At 37.7% G+C, this 21,326-nt stretch overlaps 1 protein-coding gene across 11 annotated transcripts in view; it reads right to left on the bottom strand.

Annotated features, from left to right (window-relative positions):
- The window catches only part of MEF2A (myocyte enhancer factor 2A), a 169,211-nt gene that overhangs the window by 121,052 nt on the left and 26,833 nt on the right, over window positions 1-21,326 (bottom strand). For 10 of the 11 annotated variants that reach the window (XM_044933094.2, XM_044933095.2, XM_044933088.2 and 7 more), the window contains one exon: window positions 14,025-14,110. The exons of the other annotated variant lie outside the window; for it this stretch is intronic. The gene's annotated coding sequence lies outside the window, so the exon portion shown is untranslated. The remainder of the gene's footprint in view (window positions 1-14,024; window positions 14,111-21,326) is intronic. 11 annotated transcript variants of the gene reach the window in all.

The raw sequence follows: 21,326 nt of genomic DNA, 5'->3' as shown, positions 1-21,326 counted from the left end.
TAATGTAGTATTTTTTACAGAGTATTATGTTATAATGTAGTATTATAACATAATATTATATAACATTATATTACAACATATTATAATGTATAAGTAATAATATAGTATTATTTACAGAGTCTTATGTTATCTACAAATAATGACAATTTTACCCCTTCCCTTCCAATGTGCGTACCTTTTCTTTTTCTTGTCTGACTACTGTGGCTAGGACTTCCAATACTATGTTGAAAAGAAGTATAAGAGTGGGAACCCTTGGCTTGCTCATAAACTAGCAGGAAGGCTTTCAGCTTTTCACCAGAGTAATATGTTGGCTATGAACTTGTCATAAATGGCTTTTATTATGTTCAGATATGTTCCCACTATACCCACTTTGGTATGAGTTTTTATCACGAATGGATGTTGAGTTTTTTCTGCACTTATTGAGATGATCATGTGGATTTTGTCTTTTCTTTTCTTAATGTAGAGTGTCACACTGATTGATTTGTGTATGTGAACCATCCTTGTTCACATACCCTGGGATAAATCCAATCTGTTTGTAGTGTATTTTTATGTGTTGCTGGATTTGGGTTGCTAATATTTTGTTCAGAATTTTTGTATCTATATTCATCAAAGATACTGGCCTGTAATTTTCTTTTTTGGTTGTGTTTTTGTCCGGTTTTGGTATCAGGGTGATGGTGGCATCATAGGATGACTTTGGGAGTGTTCCCTCCTATTTAATCTTTTGGAAGACTTTAAGAAAGATTAGTATAAGTCTTTGTATGTTTAGTAGAATTTCCCAGTGAAGCCATCTGGTCCTGAACTTTTGTTTGCAAGGAGTTTTTTTTAAATTACAGATTCTATTTCAGATCTAGTGTTTGGTCTATTCAAATTATCTACTTCTTTTTGATTAAGTTTTAGTAGGCTATATGCTTCTAGAACTTGTTCATTTTTTCTAGACTGTACAATTTGCTGGTATACAATTGTTCATAATATTATCTTATAGTTTCTTGTATTTCTATAATATCAGTTGTTATTTTTCTTCTTTCATATCTTATTTCTTTGGGTTTTCTCTCTTATCTTTTTGGTGAGCCTAGCCAGAGGCCTGTCGAATTTGTATATCCTTTCACAAAACCAGCTCTTGATTTTACTGATCTTTTCTATTACTTGTTGATCTCTATTTTATTTGTTTCCACTCATATTAATTTCCTTCCTTCTTCTGACTTTGGGTTTTGTTTCTTCTTTTTCTAATTCTTTTAGGTGGTAGGTTGGATTATTCATTGAGATTTTTCTTGTTTCTTGAGGAAAGTCTATATCACTATGAACTATATCACTATGTCTCATCAAACTACTTCTGGGCATCCCATGGATTTTGTAAGACTCTATTTTCATTGTCATTTGTCTCGAGGTATTAACTGATTTCTTTGATCTCATTGCTGACCCACTGGTTTTTCAGTAGCATGTTACTTTTTTATCATATTTAAACATGAATGTCATAGGTCCTTTAATTTATATCTACTACAAGAAGAAAAGGGCTTTCCAATCCCTGGGTTGATATCCCCTGGAGAAGGGCATGGCAACCCACTCCAGTATTCTTGATTGGAGAATCCCATGAACAGAGGAGCCTGGTAGGCTACAGTGCTTAGGGTCACAAAGAGTCAGATACAACTGAAGCAACTTAATACAGGATCACAGCACACAAGGGGAAAAAAACTGATCTAAACAAGCAAGAAACTCTAGTAGTCATCCACTTTAATAAAAAATATTCAAAAAAATCAAGCAGTGCCAGTTTTCATCCCAATTTTCAGTGGGCAATGCAACCCCCTTATGTACATGCGCACATTCACACACAGGCACAAATGATGTCTTGCATTTCCTTATAAACTATATAAACAAAATAACCACTCATTCTCATAGTCACAGGAACTTGAGGGAGACTATTTTGCTGTAAGTTTCAATGCAATTAGAGATTCCCTGCTCCTACAGAATTATCTTTCAGTTAATTTTAATATAAGAACATTTCTCTTTACTCTAAAATAGAATGTTTTAATTATTGTTTACAAACAATTAAATCCAGGCAGAAATTCAAATTCTAAATTAAGACTATCACTTAACTATTCTTATGGAAAATGAGCAAAGCATTCCATTTCATCCAAAATTGCACATACTGAATCCTAATTACACATTTTAAAAATACAAAGATATGTTGTGAACATAGCGATGGCTACTAGTCAGTATTTAATGACATGATTCAACAAGGAAAACAAATTTTACTTTGAATATAAAGGTTATACACTTATAGCTATTATCTGAAAATGCAGTTTTGCTATATAACTTATGTAAAGGCAAAACATGCCCTACAAACAATTACACTTAATTTTATGAAGCTCTGACTTATACTGTTTTAAATTTTAGGTAAAATTCAAAAACATTAACATATGATTCAAGAAATAAGATCAATAATGGTACAAAGTACAGAAAGCAGTGAGAAAATAATCCCATACTAACTACAAAAGGGATTGCCTAACAAACTTGTGGATATCGTGATAGATATTCTGGCCTAAGAAAACATTTATAATGCTATAACCGTATCATAAGAAAGGCAAGAAATCATAAGGTCTCAAGGCAACATGAATAAAGGTGGAGGCTGTACCCTGCACATGGACATATGGCCGAGAGAAGGAAAGTGGGGACTGAATCCAGTTTGTTCTCCACTCTCTAAACCCTGAACCCTGGCAGAAAGCATCATCCATTTAAAACTGGGAAAAGAAGATTTTTTCTAACTCTGCAAGGGCTAGCTGTGGCCTGGCTATACCACATCCAAACAACTACCTTTTAGAAAAGTAAAGACAACTGAGATACTAAATACTGTGTCCTTTCTAAAATCATAACACCAAAATACCACTTCTCATTATGAATTTATTTTTAATGTTTCAGGTTAAATCATTAATATGGCAAAACATAAATAGGTTGAGCAGAGAGGAAAAATCATCTAAAACTCTTAATTAAAATATAATCATGAGAAATAAAAAAACATACTGGATACATTAAGAACAGAGTATACATTGAAAAAAAAATCAGTGAACCTGGAAACATGACATTAACTATTCAAATAATGAAAGGGGGCGGGGAGTCAAGGGCCAAAAGACACAATCTCAACTGTTAAACTGAAATTCCCTCCCTCCAAAATATTGCATAGGATTAGTGGATACTGGGAAGAAATAGTGGCCAATGTTTCTAAATTTGGTTACCAAAAAACACTAAAACATCATTTTCTCAAAGAAAACCATATAAAGGCATATAATTGATAAAAAATTATAATCAAATGACATCATAATCACAATCACTGAAAAAGTTGTAAGGCTGAAGAGCAATCAAACAAAATAGAAAGTTTACATATGAGGCAACAAAAAGTAACAGCAGACTTTCTGTCAGTAACTATACAACTTATTTCAGAAATGACTTCACAACATATTACCAGAGATAAAGAGGGCTATTTCAAGTCAGAAGGCTCAATTCATCAAAAATATATTTAAAAATGCATGTACCTATTAATAGAGCTTCAAAATACATGAATCAGTAAGTGAAGGGAGAAAAAGACAAATTCACAATTAAAGTTGAAGATTTCCAAACCCTTCTCTGAGCAATTACTGCAACAAATGGAAAATCAGAAGGGACAAATCTTGAAGAACACTACCAATCAATCTGACTAATATTTTTAGAAAGCTTCACTCAACACAACAGAATACACATTCTTATTAAGCATACACAAAACATTTGTTTACAGACAACATTCTGCACTCTATAATAAACACAGGAAGTATGTTATTGAACCACAACAGAATTAAATTAAAAACCTATTAGAGAAAAACATCTAGAAAATTAAGGACTATTTCGAAATTATATAGGTCCAAGAAAAAAAATCACAAAGGATCTTAAGAATTCTTTGAACTCCATGTGAACAAACACATGTAAAGATACTCTGTATGATGCAGACAGAGAAAAAATTTTAAATATTAAGCGCTCCTTTAGAAAACAGTGGTCTCAAATACTAGAAAGAGAGGATATCACTATAGATCCTTCAAACATTAAAAGAATTAAGAAATATGAAACTTCACGCCAATAAATTAGACAACCTATGTAAAAACAAATTCCTTAAAATACACATAAACTAAAGCTTTTCAAAAAAGAATTAATATATATCTGAATAGGCCAATATCAATTTATTCAATCAAATAAATCGAATTCACAGTTTAAAATCTTACCACAAAGAAACTGCAAGGCCAGAGATCAACTTTGGTGAATTCTACCAAACACTGGGGTAGCAAATCACCCCAGTATAATTGCTATGAGAACCTCATGAACTGTATAAATGGACAAAAAGATATGACACTGAAAGATGAGTCCCCCGGATTTGAAGGTGTCCAATATGCTACTGGGGAAGAGTGGAGAGCTACTAATAGCCCCAGAAAGAATGATGCAGCTGGGAAAAGCGGAAACAATGCTCAGTAGTGGATGTCTGGTGATCAAAGTAAAAGCCAATGCTGCAAAGAACATTATTGATAGGAACCTGGAATGTTAGGTCCATGAATCAAAGCAAACTGGAGGTGGTCAAGCAGGAGATGGTAAGATTAAACATCAATATGTTAGGGATCAGTGAACTAAAATGGACGGGAAAGGGTGAATTTAATTCAGATGACCATTATCATATACTACTGTGGGCAAGAATCCCACAGAAGAAATGGAATAGCCCTCATAATCAACAAGAGAGCCCAAAATGCAGCCTCAAAAATGAGAGAATGATCTCAGTTGTTTCCAAGGCAAGCCAGTCAACATGACGGTAATTCAAGTCTTAAAGGAGATGGGAATACTAAACCATCTTACCTGTCTCCTGAGAAACCTGTATGTGGGTCAGGAAGTAACAATGGAAAAACTGCCTGGGTCAAGATTGAGAAAGCAGTACGACAGGGTTGTCTGCTGTCACCTTATTTGTTTCATCTATATGCTGAGCACAGCATGAGAAATGTCAGGCTGAATGAGTTACAACCTGGAATCAAGATAGGCAGGAGAAACACCAGCAAACTCAGATATGCAGATGATACCACTCTAATGGCTGAAATCAAAGAGGAACTAAAGACCTTCTTAATGAGGGTGAAGGAGGAGAGTGAAAGAGCCGGCTTAAAACTAAATATTAAAAAAACTAAAATCACGACATCTATCCCCATTACTTCATGGCAAACAGAAGGGGAAAAGGAGTAGTGACAGATTTCCTCTTCCTGGGCTCTAAAATCACTGCAGATGGTGACTGAAGCCATGAGATCAGAAGACATCTGCTTCTTAGCAGGAAAGCTATGACAAACCTAGACAGTATGTTGAAAAGCAGAGACATAACTCTGCAGACAAGGGTGCGTATAGTCAAGACTATGGTCTTCCCAGTGGTCACATATGGTTGTGAGAGCTGGACTGTAAAGAAGGCAGAGTAACAAAGAACTGATGCCTTCGACCGTGGTGCTGGCGAAGACTTTGAGAGTCCCTTGGACAGCAAGGAGATCAAACCAGTCAATCTTGAGGGAGATCAGCTCTGAGTACTTGTTGAAGGGACTAATGCTGAAGCTAGAAGTCCAGTATTGTGGTCATCTGATGCCAAGAGCTGACTCACTGGAAAAGTCCCTGATGCTAGGAAAGACTGAGGGCAGAAGGAGAAAAGGGCATCAGAGGATGGGATAGCTGGATGGCATCACCAAAGCAATGGACATGAACTTGGGCAAACTTCAGGAGATGGTGAGGGACAGGGAGGCCTGGCACACTGCAGTCCATGGGGTCGCAAAGAGTTGGATATGAGTGGTGACTGAATGCTACCATCAAACACTTAAAGAACAACAACTATATAAAAACTTTTTGAGAAAAAAATCTTTTAACGTATTCTATTATCCTGATATAAAAACCAGACAAAGACATTATTTTAAAAAACTACATACCAATCTTGAGAAAGAAAAACAGAGCTAGAAGGATCAATCTTTCTGACTTTAGACTATACTACAAACCTATAGTCATCAAGACAGTATGGTACTGGCTCAAAAACAGAAATAAAGACCAAAAGAACAAGATAGAAAGTCTAGAAATAAACCCACACACCTAGGGGCACCTTATCTTTGAAAGAGGAGGCAAGAATATACAATGGAGAAGACAGCCTCTTCAATTACTGACGCTGGGAAAACTGCACAGCTACACATAATAAGAATGAAATTAGAACACTTCCTAATGTCATACACAAAAATAAACTCTAAATGGATTAAAGACCTAAATGTAAGTCAGACACTGTGACACTCTTAAAGGAAACCATAGGCAGAACACTCTTTTACATAAATTACAGCAAGATCGTCTTTGATCCAGCTCCTAGAGTAAAGGAAAAATAAATAAATAAATAAACAAATAAGACCTAATTAAACTTAAAAGCTTTTGCACAGCAAACGAAACTATAAACAAGATGAAAAGACAACCCTCAGACTGGGAGAAAATAATCACAAACGAGGCAATGGATAAAGGATTAATCTCCAAAATACACAAGCAGTTCACGCAGCTCAACTTCAGAAAAAATAAACAACTCAATCAAAAAATGGGCCAAAAACCTAAGCAGACATTTCCCCAAAAAAGACATAGAGATGGCCAACAAACACATGAAAAGATGCTCAACATCACTCATCATTAGAGAAACACAAATTAAAACTACAATCAAGTATCGCCTCACAGTGGTCAGAATGACCATCGTCATAAAAAGTACAAACAATAAATGCTGGAGAGGATGTGGAGAAGAGGGAACCCTCTGGCACTGCTGGTGGGAATGTAAATTGATACAGCCACTGTGGAGAACAATATGGAGATTCTTTTAAAAGCCAGGAATAAATCTACCATATGACCCAGACCCTACTATTAGGCATACACCTTAAGAAAACCGTAATTCAAAAAGACGTAAGTACCCCAGTGTTCTCTGCAGCACTATTTACAATAACCAGGACATGGAAGCAACCTAGATGTCCATCAACAGATGAATGGATAAAGAAGTTGTGATACATATACAGAAAATACAATATTGCTCACCCATAAAAAGGAACAAAACTGAGTCAGCTGTAAAAGGTGCATAAACCTCGAGTCTGTCATACAGAATGAATTATTGCATATACATGGAATCTAGAAAAATAGTACTGATGAACCTATTTGCAGGGCAGCAATAGAGATGCAGATATAAATACACTTATGGACATAGGAGGGGAAGGAGAAGGTGGGACGAATTAAGAGAGTAGCACTGACATATACACACTACCATGTGTAAAACAGTTAAGCTAGTGGGAAGCTGCTGTGTAATACAGGGAGCTCAGCTTGATGCTCTGTGACAACCTAGATGGGTGGGAAGTGAGGAGTGAGAGAGGGGCTCAAGAGAGGGGATACATGTATTCAGTTCAGTTGCTCATTTCTGTCCGACTCTTTGAGATCCCATGGAGTGCAGCATGCCAGGCCTCCCTGTCCATCACCAACTCCCAGAGTTCACTCAAACTCATGTCCATTGAGTCGGTGATGCCATCCAACCATTTCATCCTCTGTCATCCCCTTCTCCTCCAGCTTTCAATCTTTCCCAGCATCAGGGTATTTCCCAAGGAGTCGGATTTTCATATCAGGTGGCCAAAGTACTGGAGTTTCAGCTTCAACGTCAGTCCTTCCAATGAATACTCAGGACTGATCTCCTTTAGGATGCCTGGATCGCCTTGCAGTCAAGGACTGCACAAGAGTCTTCTCGTCCTTTGAACTCTGAACACTACAGTTCAAAAGCATCAGTTCTTCAGTCCTCACCTTTCTTCATAGTCCAACTCTTACATCCATACATGACTACTGGCAAAATCATAGCCTTGACTAGATGGACCTTTGTTGGCAAAGTAATGTCTCTGCTTTTTAATATGCTGTCTAGGTTGGTCATAACTTTTCTTCCAAGGAGCAAGGGTCTTTTAATTTCACGGCTGCAGTCATCATCTGCAGTGATTTTGGAGCCCCCAAAAAATAAAGTCTGATGCTGTTTGCAGTGTTTCCCCATCTATTTGCCATGAAGTGATGGGACTGGATGCCATGAACTTCATTTTTTAAATGCTGTTTTAAGCCAACCTTTTCATTCTCTTCTTTCACTTTCACCAGAGGCTCTTTAGTTCCCCTTCACTTTCTGCCATAAGGGTGCTGTTATCTGCATATCTGAGGTTATTGATATTTCTCCGGGCAATCTTGATTCCAGCTTGTGCTTCTTCCAGCCCAGCATTTCTCATGATGTACTCTGCATATAAGCTAAATAAGCAGGGTGACAATATACAGCCTTGACATACTCCTTTTCCTATTTGGAACCAGTCTGTTGTTCCATGGCCAGTTCTAACTGTTGCTTCCTGACCTGCATACAGATTTCTCAAGAGGTAGATCAGGTGGTCTGGTATTCCCATCTCTTTCAGAATTTTCTACAGTTTATTGTGATCTACACAGTCATATTTACAGCTGATTCATGCTGCTATACAACAGAAACCAACACATTATAAAGCAAATACCCTACAATTAAAAATTTTTTAGAAAACTACAAACCTATGTATGCCATGAACATATATGAAAGCATCTCTCATTAACACAAATCTGAACTTTTACAACAATGTATATACAACATATATACATTGTTGTACAATGTACTTAACGGAAAAAGATCTAAGATCAGGAGTAAGGCAACAATGTCAGCTCATCACTTCTATTTAACATTGCACTGAGACTACTAGGCAGTGCAATAAAGCAACAAAAGAAATAAAAGGTATAAAAATTTTCAAAGGTAGAAGTAAAATAGTCTGTTTACAGACAAGATGAGGGTCTGCCCAGAACATCTGAAAGAATCCACAAAACTGCCACCACAACTACTGAGTTTAGCAGAATCATAAATTACAAGGTTTTATGCCAAAATCTATTATATTGCTATATACTAAAAACAAACAGTTGGAACTAATATTACATAACCATTTACAATAACATAAAAATGGTAAACAGAGACCAACAAAATATATGTAATATCTTTACAGTGAAAACTACAAATACTGCTGAGAAACTAAAAGACAACTTAAATGGGGAGAGATACCAAGTTCATGCATCAGAAGACTCAACATCCTTAAGAGGTTAATTCGCTCCCAATTACCCTCCATGATAAAAGCATTAATAATCAAAATCTTGTTAAGGCTTCTCTGCAGAAAATGACAAGGTAATTCTAAAATACATAGAAATGGAAAGGACTTAGGCTAGAAAACAACCTTGAAACAAAAGAGCAAAGGTGGAGGGTTTACACTACCTGATTTTAAGATAAGACTTACATAAAGCTATGATAATCAGGACAGTAATGTCATAAAGATAGATACATAGATCGATAGATATAATAGGGTTCTGAAATAAGCCCACATATAATGTCGACTGATTTTCAACAAAGTTGCCAAGGTAGTTCAGTAGGGAAAAATACAACCTTTTCAATAATGTTTCTTGAACAATTTGACTTTCATAGGCAAAGAAATAAATCTTATCTCTTATGTAATACCATACATTAAAATTAACTCAATGAGATAAAAGACTTAAAATGTAAGAGCCTAAAGCAGTTTCAAGACTTGAAGAAAAAGAAAAAAGGTAGGGAAAATATTGCCCAATATCTGTGCTAATTCCTCCAATTTCTACTTCAAATTAGGGCAGAATCATTAGGGAAAACAAATCTGAGGTTCTGAAGTCAACATTTGAAACTACTCAAAAGGAAAGAGCATTTCCCTCTAAGTACTCAGTAACTCCAAGCCAAGCAGTTCTTAATTCAATCACAACTCTCAGAACCACTCAAAGCCTGCTATAAAGAATAACCTTTAGAACTGAGTAAAAGAAGTTATCATAGACGATTCCCTGAAGCAAATACAACAGCTAAAGCTATGCTCATAGCCACCACAGAGGTGCAGGGAAGATACAGAAATATAGGGAAGTTATAGAGGAAATTCTCTAGAATGGAAATGGCTAAATTCCTGCAGTGCTTTAATTCAATTCACTCAGTGTTGAGCTATTAGTGAACAAAATATATACATACAAGTTGAGAAAAGAAAAAAATCAAACATTGAAAGATTTATAGAAAACTAAACAAGATTTATATTTCAAAATGTGAATTAAACTTCATTTTCCCCATTCTTCCTGTGTATATACAAGTTTTCAACTAAAGGATACTTTTCAATTAAAAAATAATACCTTTTCCCCTAGCTCCCTAACCTGAAAAATATCATAAAATGGGTTGTTCTGCATTCAAGATTTAACAAGAAAAATGTATGGCCATAGGAAACTTGATATTGGAATAAAGTATTATAAGAAAAAAACTCATTTTGTAAGTTCATAAAAGTTCTTCCTACCACTGAAGGAAAAATTTAAACCTTACATTAAGTAGCAAAACTATTCTTAAAATGAAAAGAATAACAACAGAAAATATTTTAAGCACCTTTCACAAGATTTACCGACATAATCATCAGGCTTGATCAATTATATCTAATAGAATGTCAATGTGAACATATTATGACACACCAAAAACCATCCCCTAATGTCAAACAGGAGATGGCAAGAGTGAATGTCAACATTCTAGGAATCAGCGAACTTAAATGGACTGGAATGGGTGAATTTAACTGAGATGACCATTGTAACTACTACTGTTGGCAGGAATCCCTCAGAAGAAATGGAGTAGCCATCATGGTCAACAAGAGTCTGAAATGCAGTACTTGGATGCAATCTCAAAAACGACAGACTGATCTCTGTTCGTTTCCAACGCAAACCATTCAATATCACAGTAATCCAAGTCTATGCCCCAACCAGTAACGCTGAAGAAGCTGAAGTTGAATGGTTCTATGAAGACCTACAAGACATTTTAGAACTAACACCCAAAAAAGATGTCCTTTTCATTATAGGGGACTGGAATGCAAAAGTAGGAAGTCAAGAAACACATGGAGTAACAGGCAAATTTGGCCTTGGAATACAGAATGAAGCAGGGCAAAAACTAATAGAGTTTTGCCAAGAGAATGCACTGGTCATAACAAACACCCTCTTCCAACAACACAAGAGAAGGCTCTACACATGGACATCACCAGATGGTCAACACCGAAATCAGATTGATTATATTCTTTGCAGCCAAAGATGGAGAAGCTCTATACAGTCAGCAAAAACAATACCGGGAGCTGACTGTGGCTCAGATCATGAACTCCTTATTGCCAAATTCAGACTGAAATTGAAGAAAGTAGGGAAAACCACCATTCAGGTATGACCTAAATCAAATCCCTTATGATTATACAGTGGAAGTGAGAAATAGATTTAAGGGCCTAGATCTGATAGAGTGCCTGATGAACTATGGACGGATGTTCATGTTCGTGACATTGTACAGGAGACAGGGATCAAGACCATCCCCATGGAAAAGAAATGCAAAAAAGCAAAATGGCTATCTGGGGAGGGCTTACAATAGCTGTGAAAGAAGAGAAGCAAAAAGCAAAGGAGACAAGGAAAGATATAAGCATCTGAATGCAGAGTTCCAAAGAATAGCAAGAAGAGATAAGAAAGCCTTCCTCAGAGATCAATGCAAAGAAACAGAGGAGAACAACAGAATGGAAAAGACTAGAGATCTCTTCAAGAAAATTAGAGATACCAAGGGAACATTTCATGCAAAGATGGGCTCCATAAAGGACAGAAGCAGAAGATATTAAGAAGAGGCGGCAGGAATACACAGAAGAACAGTACAAAAACAATCTTCACAACCAAGATAATCACAATGGTGTGATCACTCACCTAGAGCCAGACAACCTGGAATGTGAAGTCAAGTGGGCCTTAGAAAGCATCACTACGAACAAAGCTAGTGGAGGTGATGGAATTCCAGTTGAGCTATTCCAAATCCTGAAAGATGATGCTGTGAAAGTGCTGCACTCAATATGCCAGCAAATTTGGAAAACTAACCAGTGGCCACAGGACTGGAAAAGGTCAGTTGTCATTCCAATCCCAAAGAAAGGCAATGCCAAAGAATGCTCAAACTACTGCACAATTGCACTCATCTCACACTCTGGTAAAGTAATGCTTAAAATTCCCCAAGCCAGGCTTCAGTAATACGTGAACCGTGAACTTCCAGTTGTTCAAGCTGGTTTTTGAAAAGGCAGAGGAACCAGAGATCAAGTTACCAACATCCGCTGGATCATTGCAAAAGCAAGAGAGTTCCAGAAAAACATCTATTTTTGCTTTATTGACTATGCCAAAGCCTTTGACTGTGTGGATCACAATAAACTGTGGAAAATTGTGAAAGAGATGGGAATACCAGACCACCTGACCTGCCTCTTGAGAAACCTGTATGCAGATCAGGAAGCAACAGTTAGAACTGGACATGGAACAACAGACTGGTTCCAAATAGGAAAAGGAGTATGTCAAGGCTGCATACTGTCACCCTGCTTCTTTAACTTATATGCAGAGTACATCATGAGATATGTTGGGCTGGAAGAAGCACAAGCTGGAATCAAGATTGCTGGGAGAAATATCAATAACCTCAGATATGCAGATGACACCCCCCTTATGGCAGAAAGTGAAGAAGAACTAAAAAGCCTCTTGATGAAAGTGAAAGAGGAGAGTGAAAAAGTGGGCTTAAAGCTCAACACTCAGAAAACGAAGATCATGGCATCCCGTCCCATCACTTCATGTGAAATAGATGGGGAAACAGTGGAAACAGTGTCAGACTTTGTTTTTTGGGGCTCCAAAATCACTGCAATTGGTGACTGCAGCCATGAAATTAAAAGACCCTTGCTCCTTGGAAGAAAAGTTATGACCAACCTAGAAAGCATATTAAAAAGCAGAGACATTACTTTGTCAACAAAAGTCCGTCTAGTCAAGGCTATGGTTTTTCCTGTGGTCATGTATGGATGTGAGAGTTGGACTGTGACGAAAGCTGAGTGCCAAAGAATTGATGCTTCTGAACTGTGGTGTTGGAGAAGACTCTTGAGAGTCCCTTGGACTGCAAGGAGATCCAACCAGTCCATTCTAAAGGAGATCAGCCCTGGGATTTCTTTGGAAGGAATGATGCTAAATCTGAAACTCCAATACTTTGGCCACCTCATGCGAAGAGTTGACTCAATGGAAAAGACCCTGATGCTAGGAGGGATTGGGAGCAGGAGGATAAGGGGATGACAGAGGATGAGATGGCTGGATGTCATCGCTGACTTGATGGATTTGTGTCTGAGTGAACTCCGGGAGTTGGTGATGAACAGGGAGGCCTGGCATGCTGCGATTCATGGGGTCACAAAGAGTCGGACATGACTGAGCGACTGAACTGAACTGAATGTTTTGTGAAATTACATATTTTACAATATTCTAATATCACTATAACTCACTTCTCTTCCATTTTGAACAGAAAACAGAATTCAGGTGATGTTTCACTTATGAAAGCTTTTTGAGAACTACATATCTTAGGCCAATGTAAGTTTTTAAATCAAAATAGCCTACTCCAGAACTCTGCAAATATGGACATATGAGTTAAGGCAAAAAACAAGTCACAAAAAAAGTTCACATGTTAAAAAGAGTTCTTAAATTTGCTTAAATATTTCCTTCAATCCTTCTACCTTTCAAGAAATATGGCTAGACCTGTCCACTTTGTCTTTCATTTGAAAATCCCTCTATTCTGCCAACTTATTGTCTCAGTTAATATGGACTACAGATTTTCTTTATTTTCAATATGTGTAATTGTCATGGAAGATGAAAGTGGAAAAGATGTACAAGTTTGGAATTATCTCAGCAGTGTCACTATTCAAGAAACTGTCACCATACAATATTACAAATATTGTGTATGTGAATGTCAGACTGGATTTTACAAATTTCCTTAATTAATCTACATTAATCCCCAACATAAACTCCAAAATGACTGTTATTCAAGCTCAAGAGACAGTCAATTTTTTTCAAAAGCATTCCCATTGTGTTTATTTACTTCATAACATAGAAAAATGAAAAGAATGTCTTACTAGAAGTGATGTATCAGCAAAAAGTGCACTTAGATGTGATCCTTGCAGAAACCTCTTCTTTATTCCTTTTTCACAAAATCCAATTCCTTAATAAAGAAAAAAATATTAAGTTGGTTATTATTCTTAACTCTAAAACAAAATTAAATATAATTTCATTACTACAAATTTCAACACTGAACACTACCCCTGGCAGATAGTTCTACAAATACTTACTGAATAGAAAAATAATTTTAAAAATTTTAATTTTTAACTGGAGGACAACTGCTTTACAGTGTTTTGTTTTCTGCCATACAACAATGTGAATCAGCGGTAAGTATACACATGTCCCCTCCTCTGGAGCCTCCCTCCCCGCCATCCCAACTTCGAGATCATCACAGAGCACCAGGCTGAGCTGCGTTATGCGGTGACTTCGCGCAGCCATCTGTTTCACATGCAGCAGTGCGTATGTTTCAACGCTACTTTCTCAATCCCTCCCCCTCTCTCTCCACTACTGTGTCCACAAGTCTGTTCTCATATGTGTGTCTATTCCTGCCCAGCAAACAGGTTCATCAGCACCATGGAAAATACATCTTTACAACTCAGTTGTTTTATCTGGCTAATAGAAACATAATGTTAGCCAACTGGGCATTTCTAATGTCACTAATCCAATTTTTCACGTTTTCTTAAATGTTTAGTAATAAATGGCACCCCACTCCAGTACTCTTGCCTGGAAAATCCCATGGACAGAGGAGCCTGGTGGGCTGTAGTCCATGGGGTCCCTAGGAGTTAGACACGACTGAGCGACTTCACTTTCACGCACTGGAGAAGGAAATGGCAACCCACTCCAGTATTCTCGCCTGGAGAATCCCAGGGACGGAGGAACCTGGTGGGCTGCCGTCTATGGGGTCACACAGAGTCGGACACGACTGAAGCGACTTAGCAGCAGCAGCAGCAGCATACTACCCATGCCAAGATCCACAAATTGGTGTCCCAGGTCCCATTTTCCTATCCTCTGTATCCCAAGATATACTTTATACTTACATGGTACACAGAGCCTACTGAACTTACGTTCCCATAAAATAGTTGAAAATGTTCACTGTATTACGTTCTCATTTAGGAAAAAAAACTGTCAAAGGGTCAGTGACTTATACTGCCATAAAATGTGTATGTAGTCACTGCAATTGCATATACTTAAGAGTTTTCATTCTTTTAAAGGGAACAACAAAAATGAACATAAAATGCCAAAAACAAGTATGAAACTGAATAACGTGTATTATTCACAATAAAGGAACATTTTCAGTTTCATACTTGTTTTTGGCATTTTATGTTCATTTTCGTTGTTCCCTTTAAAAGAATGAAAACTCTTATGCTACAGAGAAGGCAATGGCACCCCACTCCAGTACTCTTGCCTGGAAAATCCCATGGATGGAGAAGCCTGGTAGGTTGCAGTCCATGCGGTCGCTGAGGGTCGGACATGACTGAGCAACTTCACTTTCACTTTTCACTTTCATGAATTGAAGAAGGAAATGGCAACCCACTCCAGTGTTCTTGCCTGGAGAATCCCAGAGACGGGGGAGCCTGGTGGGCTGCCGTCTATGGGGTTGCACAGAGTCGGACACGACTGAAGCGACTTAGCAGCAGTAGCAGCAGCAGTGAATGCTAACCAATGGTGTAGTGCATAAAGAATGATCCAGTCTTGTTACACTTTTGCTTGGAAACAGAAGCAAGACCGGGGCCTCCGGCATTGCAGGTGGCTTCTTTACTGACTGAGCTATGAGGGAAGCTCCAATAGCAAGGTACTTAGGTACAAAGAGAAAGATGCAAGCCTCTCCTCACCCTGGTTGGCCAGGATCAATTATAATGTTAATCTATTCAATTAGTGCAAAAAGTAACTGCAATTTTGCATTGTTGAAATTTGCTGTTTGATATTATAATACACTTTTAAATAAATGTGGGTAAAGTTATACATCATTTTAATATGCATTTCTCTTTTTTTTTTGCTAATGACTTATTCCTTGTTGTGTTGTTGTTCAGTCACTCAGTCACGTCCGACTCTTTCCAACCCCATGGACCACAACACACTAGGCCTCCCTGTGCTTCACCCTCTGAGCCTGCCCAAACTCATGTCCATTGAGCCGGTGATGCCATGCAACCATCTGGTACTCCCTTATCCCCTTCTCCTCCTGCCTTCAATCTTTCCCAGCATCAGGGTCTTTTCCAATGAGTTGGCTCTTCACATCAGGTGACCAAAGTATTGGAGTTTCAGCTTCACCATCACTCCTTCTAATGAACATTCAGGATTGATTTCCTTTAGGATTGACTTGTTTAATCTCCTCGCAGTCCAAGGGACTTTCCTTTCAAGAAGCAATCATCTAATTTCATGGCTGCAGTCATGGTCCACAGTGATTATGGAGCCCTAGAAAATAAAAAGTCTATCACTGTTTCCACTGTTTCTCTATCTATTTGCCATGAAGTATCGGGACCGGATGCCATGATCTTAGTTTTCTGAATGCTGAATTTTAAGCCAGTTTTTTTCACTCCCCTGTTTCACACTCATCAAGAGGCTCTTTAGTTCCTCTTCGCTTTCTGCCATAAGGGTGGTGTCATCTGTATATCTGAGGTTATTGGTATTTCTCCTGGCAATCTTGATTCCAGCTTGCGCATCATCCAATCCAGCGTTTTGCATGATGTACTCTGCATATAAGTTAAATAAGCAGGGGACAATATGCAGCCCTGACGTACTCCTTTCCCAATGTGGAACCAGTCCATTGTTCTGTGTTGTGTCTTGACCTGCATATAGGTTTTCACAGGAGGCAGGTAAGGTGGTCTGACAGTCCCATCTCTTGAAGAATTTCCCACAGTTTGTTGTGATCCACAGTGTCACAGGCTTTAGCGTAGTCAATGTAGCAGAAGTAGATGTTTATGTCAATGAAGTCGATGTTTATGTCAATGTTTATTTATGTCAAAATAGATGGTAAGTCAATGAAGCAGAACTAGAAAATTCACTAAGCATGGCCCTGCCCACCAGAGCAAGACTCAATTTTACCCACAGCCAGACCCTCCCATCAGGAAGCTTCCACAAGCCTCTTATCCTCATCCATCAGAGAGCAGACAGAATGGAAACTACAATCACTGAAAACTAACCAAACTGATCACGTGGATCGCAGCCTTGTCTAACTCAATGAACCTATGAGCCGTACTGTGTATGGCCACTCAATACAGTCGGGTCATGGTGGAAAGTTCTGATAAAACATCCACTGGAGAAGGGAATGGCAAACCACTTCAGCATTCTTGCCTTGAGAACCCCATGAACAGTATGAAAGGGCAAAAGATATGACTTGCTGTGTATTTTATATTTATTTTAGACTAGGGAAATGATGTTAGATCAAAAGCAAATTCAACTGATTTATTTGAGTTCAAAATGGCTCGTAAAGCAGCAGAGACAACTCACAATGTTAACAATGCATTTGGCCCAGGAACTGCTAATGAATGTACAGTGCAGTGGTGGTTCAAGAAGTTTTGCTAAGAAGACAAGGGCCTTGAAGATGAGGAGCACACTGGCCGGCCATCAGAAGTTGACAGTGACCAACTTAGAGGATCATCAAAGCTGATCCTCCTACAACTAAAAGAGAAGTTGCCAAAGAATTCAACGTTGACCATTCTATGGTCATTCAGCATTTGAAGCAAACTGGGAAGGTGAAGAAGCTCGATCAGTGGGTGCCTCCTGAGCCAACCAAAAATCAAAAAAGAACATCACTTTGAAGTGTCATCTTCTCTTATTCTACACAACAACCATGAGCCATTTCTAGAGTGGATGGTGACACGCAACAAAAGACAACAATCAGCGACAACTAGCTCAATGGATGGACCAAGAAGCAGCTCCAAAGCACTTTCTAAAGCCAGACGTGCACCCAAAAAACATGTCACTGTTTGGTGGTTTGCTGCCCATCTGATCTACTACAGCTTTCCGAATCCTGGTGAAACCATTACATGTGAGAAGTATGCTCAACAAATCAATGAGATGCACAGAAAATTGCAATGCCTGCAGCCAGCACTGGTCAAAAGAATGGGCTCAATTCTTCTCCATGACAACAGCCAACTGCTCGTCACACAATCCACGCTTCAAAAGTTAAACGAATCTTGTTACAAAGTTTTGCCTCATCCGCCACGTTCACTTGACCGCTTGTGACCAACTACCACTTTTTCAAGCATCTCAACAACTTTTTGGAGGGAAAATACTTCAACAACCAGCAGGACGGAGAAAAGAGTTCCAACAGTTTCCAAAAGTTGGTCCGATGCATGGATTTTTATGCTGCAGGAATAAACAACTTATTTCTCACTGGCAAAAATGTGTTGATTATAATATTCCTATCTCGATTAATAAAAATGCGTTTGAGCCTGGTTATAATGATTTAAAATTCAAGGTCCAAAACCGCCAATTACTTTTGTACCAACCTAATAGCAATTTAGAATCACATGACTCAGTAATTATGGCAATCCCCAAGTAAATCTGCTTCATCAAATGAAAATGGTAATTTCTCCACACAAACACCAGTATCTTGAATCTTACTCAGTAGTATTAATTATTGTGGTACTACAGTTTTGTTTCTAACTGAAATGTATACCCCTTTTAGAGGCAGGGGGAAAGCCACAATATGCCAAATATTCATTTTATATAAACAAATTAAGTATTAAAAAATTGTTCTGAACTTTAAAACACACACATACAACTAAGCCTTTTGTTTTTTGTGAGGTTAAAAGGAGCTAGAAACCTGATTTCTGCTTTCAATCTAATTGTACTGAAATGTAGAACTCAGAAAAAGGTCCTCAAATACAGTTACAGTACTAACTTCTAAAATCTAATAATTCAAAACGAAACTATTTTTCATGTTTCTCAGCATAAACAAAACTAATTATTTTAACTGTACTTTGACACTAGATTTGTGTCAGTGTCACAGAAGGAATTAAAAGTTTAGCAATCTGACCCTTGGTAAATAACTCATTAAATACAAATTTGATGATTACACACATGGTACATATTCTTATATCAAAAATATTAATTCCTCAATTCTATAAGTTAACTATTATTGGCAAGTTTGTTTTATATACAGTTCTAAAATAGTTGCTAAAAGGCAATATTCTAAAAAGCAAGTTCTTATAGTTTATAACAATCTATAATGAAATATACCCTCACCCTCAAAAAATAAAACCAAAACTAAAATGTTAGTGGTTCAGTCAGTTATCATTAAGTTTCACATACTGAATATCCAAAATCCCATTACTCTGTCAGGCAACAGCTAGACAGCTGGTACCTCTAACAGCCAGCTCTCCCAAACCTGGTCCCCACCAATTTCCTAGCACCCTCTACTTCTATTCCCTTCTCCATCAACAGTTAACACTGTTGTTAACCTTGACTACAAGCTATCCTAGTCCAGGACAACAATAGCTTGTTAAGTTTCATTCAAGTTTTGACCTCTGACTGGAAACAGCTTTCCCCCTTGTCTCTTAGGTAGACCAAATGTCCAGTTCAAGGACACCTTCTGTGAAGGCATCTTCAGGTTTCCTTTACCATTACCATCACTTAGAGGGGGGCAAACTAAGTACAGTTTTATAGGTATGAGTCTATTATACTATATGCTTATTTAACAGAAGGAACTTTTTTGTACTGTATTCATTTCTGTATCCCCAATATCTAGTCAAAATCACTGCAGATGGTGACTTCAGCCATGAAATTAAAGGACGCTTACTCTTTGGAAGGAAAGTTATGACCAACCTAGATACATATTGAAAAGCAAAGACATTACTTTGCCAGCAAAGGTCTGTCTAGTCAAGGCTATGGTTTTTCCTGTGGTCATGTATGGATGTGAGAGTTGTACTGTGAAGAAAGCTGAGTGCCGAAGAATTGATGCTTCTGAACTGTGGTGTTGGAGAAGACTCTTGAGAGTCCCTTGGACTGCAAGGAGATCCAACCAGTCCATTCTAAAGGAGATCAGCCCTGGGTGTTCTTTGGAAGGAATGATGCTAAAGCTGAAACTTCAATACTTTGGCCACCTCATGAGAAGAGCTGACTCACTGGAAAAGACCCTGATGCTGGGAGGGATTGGGGGCAGGAGGAGAAGGGGACGACAGAGGATGAGATGGCTGGATGGCATCACCGACTTGATGGACATGAGTTTGAGTGAACTCCGGGAGTTGGTGATGGACAGGGAGGCCTGGCGTGCTGTGATTCGTGGGGTCACAAAGAGTTGGACACGACTGAGCAACTGAACTGAACTGAATATCTAGTCAATATCTGGCACACAATTCAGCATGTATTCAGAAAACATTCACTAAGCATACAATATGTTCCCGACACTTTTCTAGGTGCTAGGAATAAATTTCTGTATTTACTCCTGATTTAAGGCAACTTACATTCTAGTGGAAGTGACGTGCAACACATAGTGAATACAGGATATATAATGTACACAGCAGGTTAGTATAAAGTCCTTAATGAGAAAAAAAAAAAAAAAGCAGAAAAGAAGTACTATCATAGGGAGGGGATTAAAATTTGAGAAAAGGTATCCAGGAAAGGCCTAACATAACAATGATACTAATAATAACTAAACGGCACAATAACATTTGAGTATTTACCATATACTAATCAGTATCCTAACTGCTTTACACATATAAAGTGATGTAAAGCTAACCATAACCTCATTATTAGCCTCAGGAGGAAACAAATACTAAGAAGCAACTAGCCAAAGTCATACAGCTAAATCAATAAAGCAGTAAAGCCAGGGTTAGAACCCAGGAATGCTTTTAACAGCTATGTATAACCACAGTTCAGTTAATACTTGTGCTGAATAAATTCAGTAAATGAAATAAATGAATGTATAATACAGCAATAGACTCAAAAGACAGCAAAGTATATTAGTCTCAGAGGGCTAATACATTTGAGCAGCTTCAGAAATACAATGCATATATCAATACCCATGAAGACATCCTGACAAATAACAGGTCAGTGCTTGATACAAACAAAAAATGATAAGCACTGATCATTTCTCTACAACCTTAAAAACACATTTTAAGGTTCTATATTACAATTACCATAACTAAAAATTACACAAACAGTATCACAAAAATCACATGGAGATCATTAAAAAAAAAAAAAACTTTTAAAAGGGGTACCCTAAAATAAGTAAGTCCTTTAAATGTATTATCATTTCAGTGATAATTAAATGTTGAAACTCATATTTTATACTGTAGCACAAGTTATTGTCATCTTCCAGTTTTCTGTATCAACAAAAAGGGTTAAACGAAATGACCAAGATTCAAAACCTTTCT

This window comes from Bubalus bubalis, chromosome 20 (assembly GCF_019923935.1).
Source record: "Bubalus bubalis isolate 160015118507 breed Murrah chromosome 20, NDDB_SH_1, whole genome shotgun sequence".
NCBI lineage: Eukaryota > Metazoa > Chordata > Mammalia > Artiodactyla > Bovidae > Bubalus > Bubalus bubalis.
Note: the sequence above shows the minus strand (reverse complement) of the source record. Positions and strands in the feature narration are given on the sequence as shown.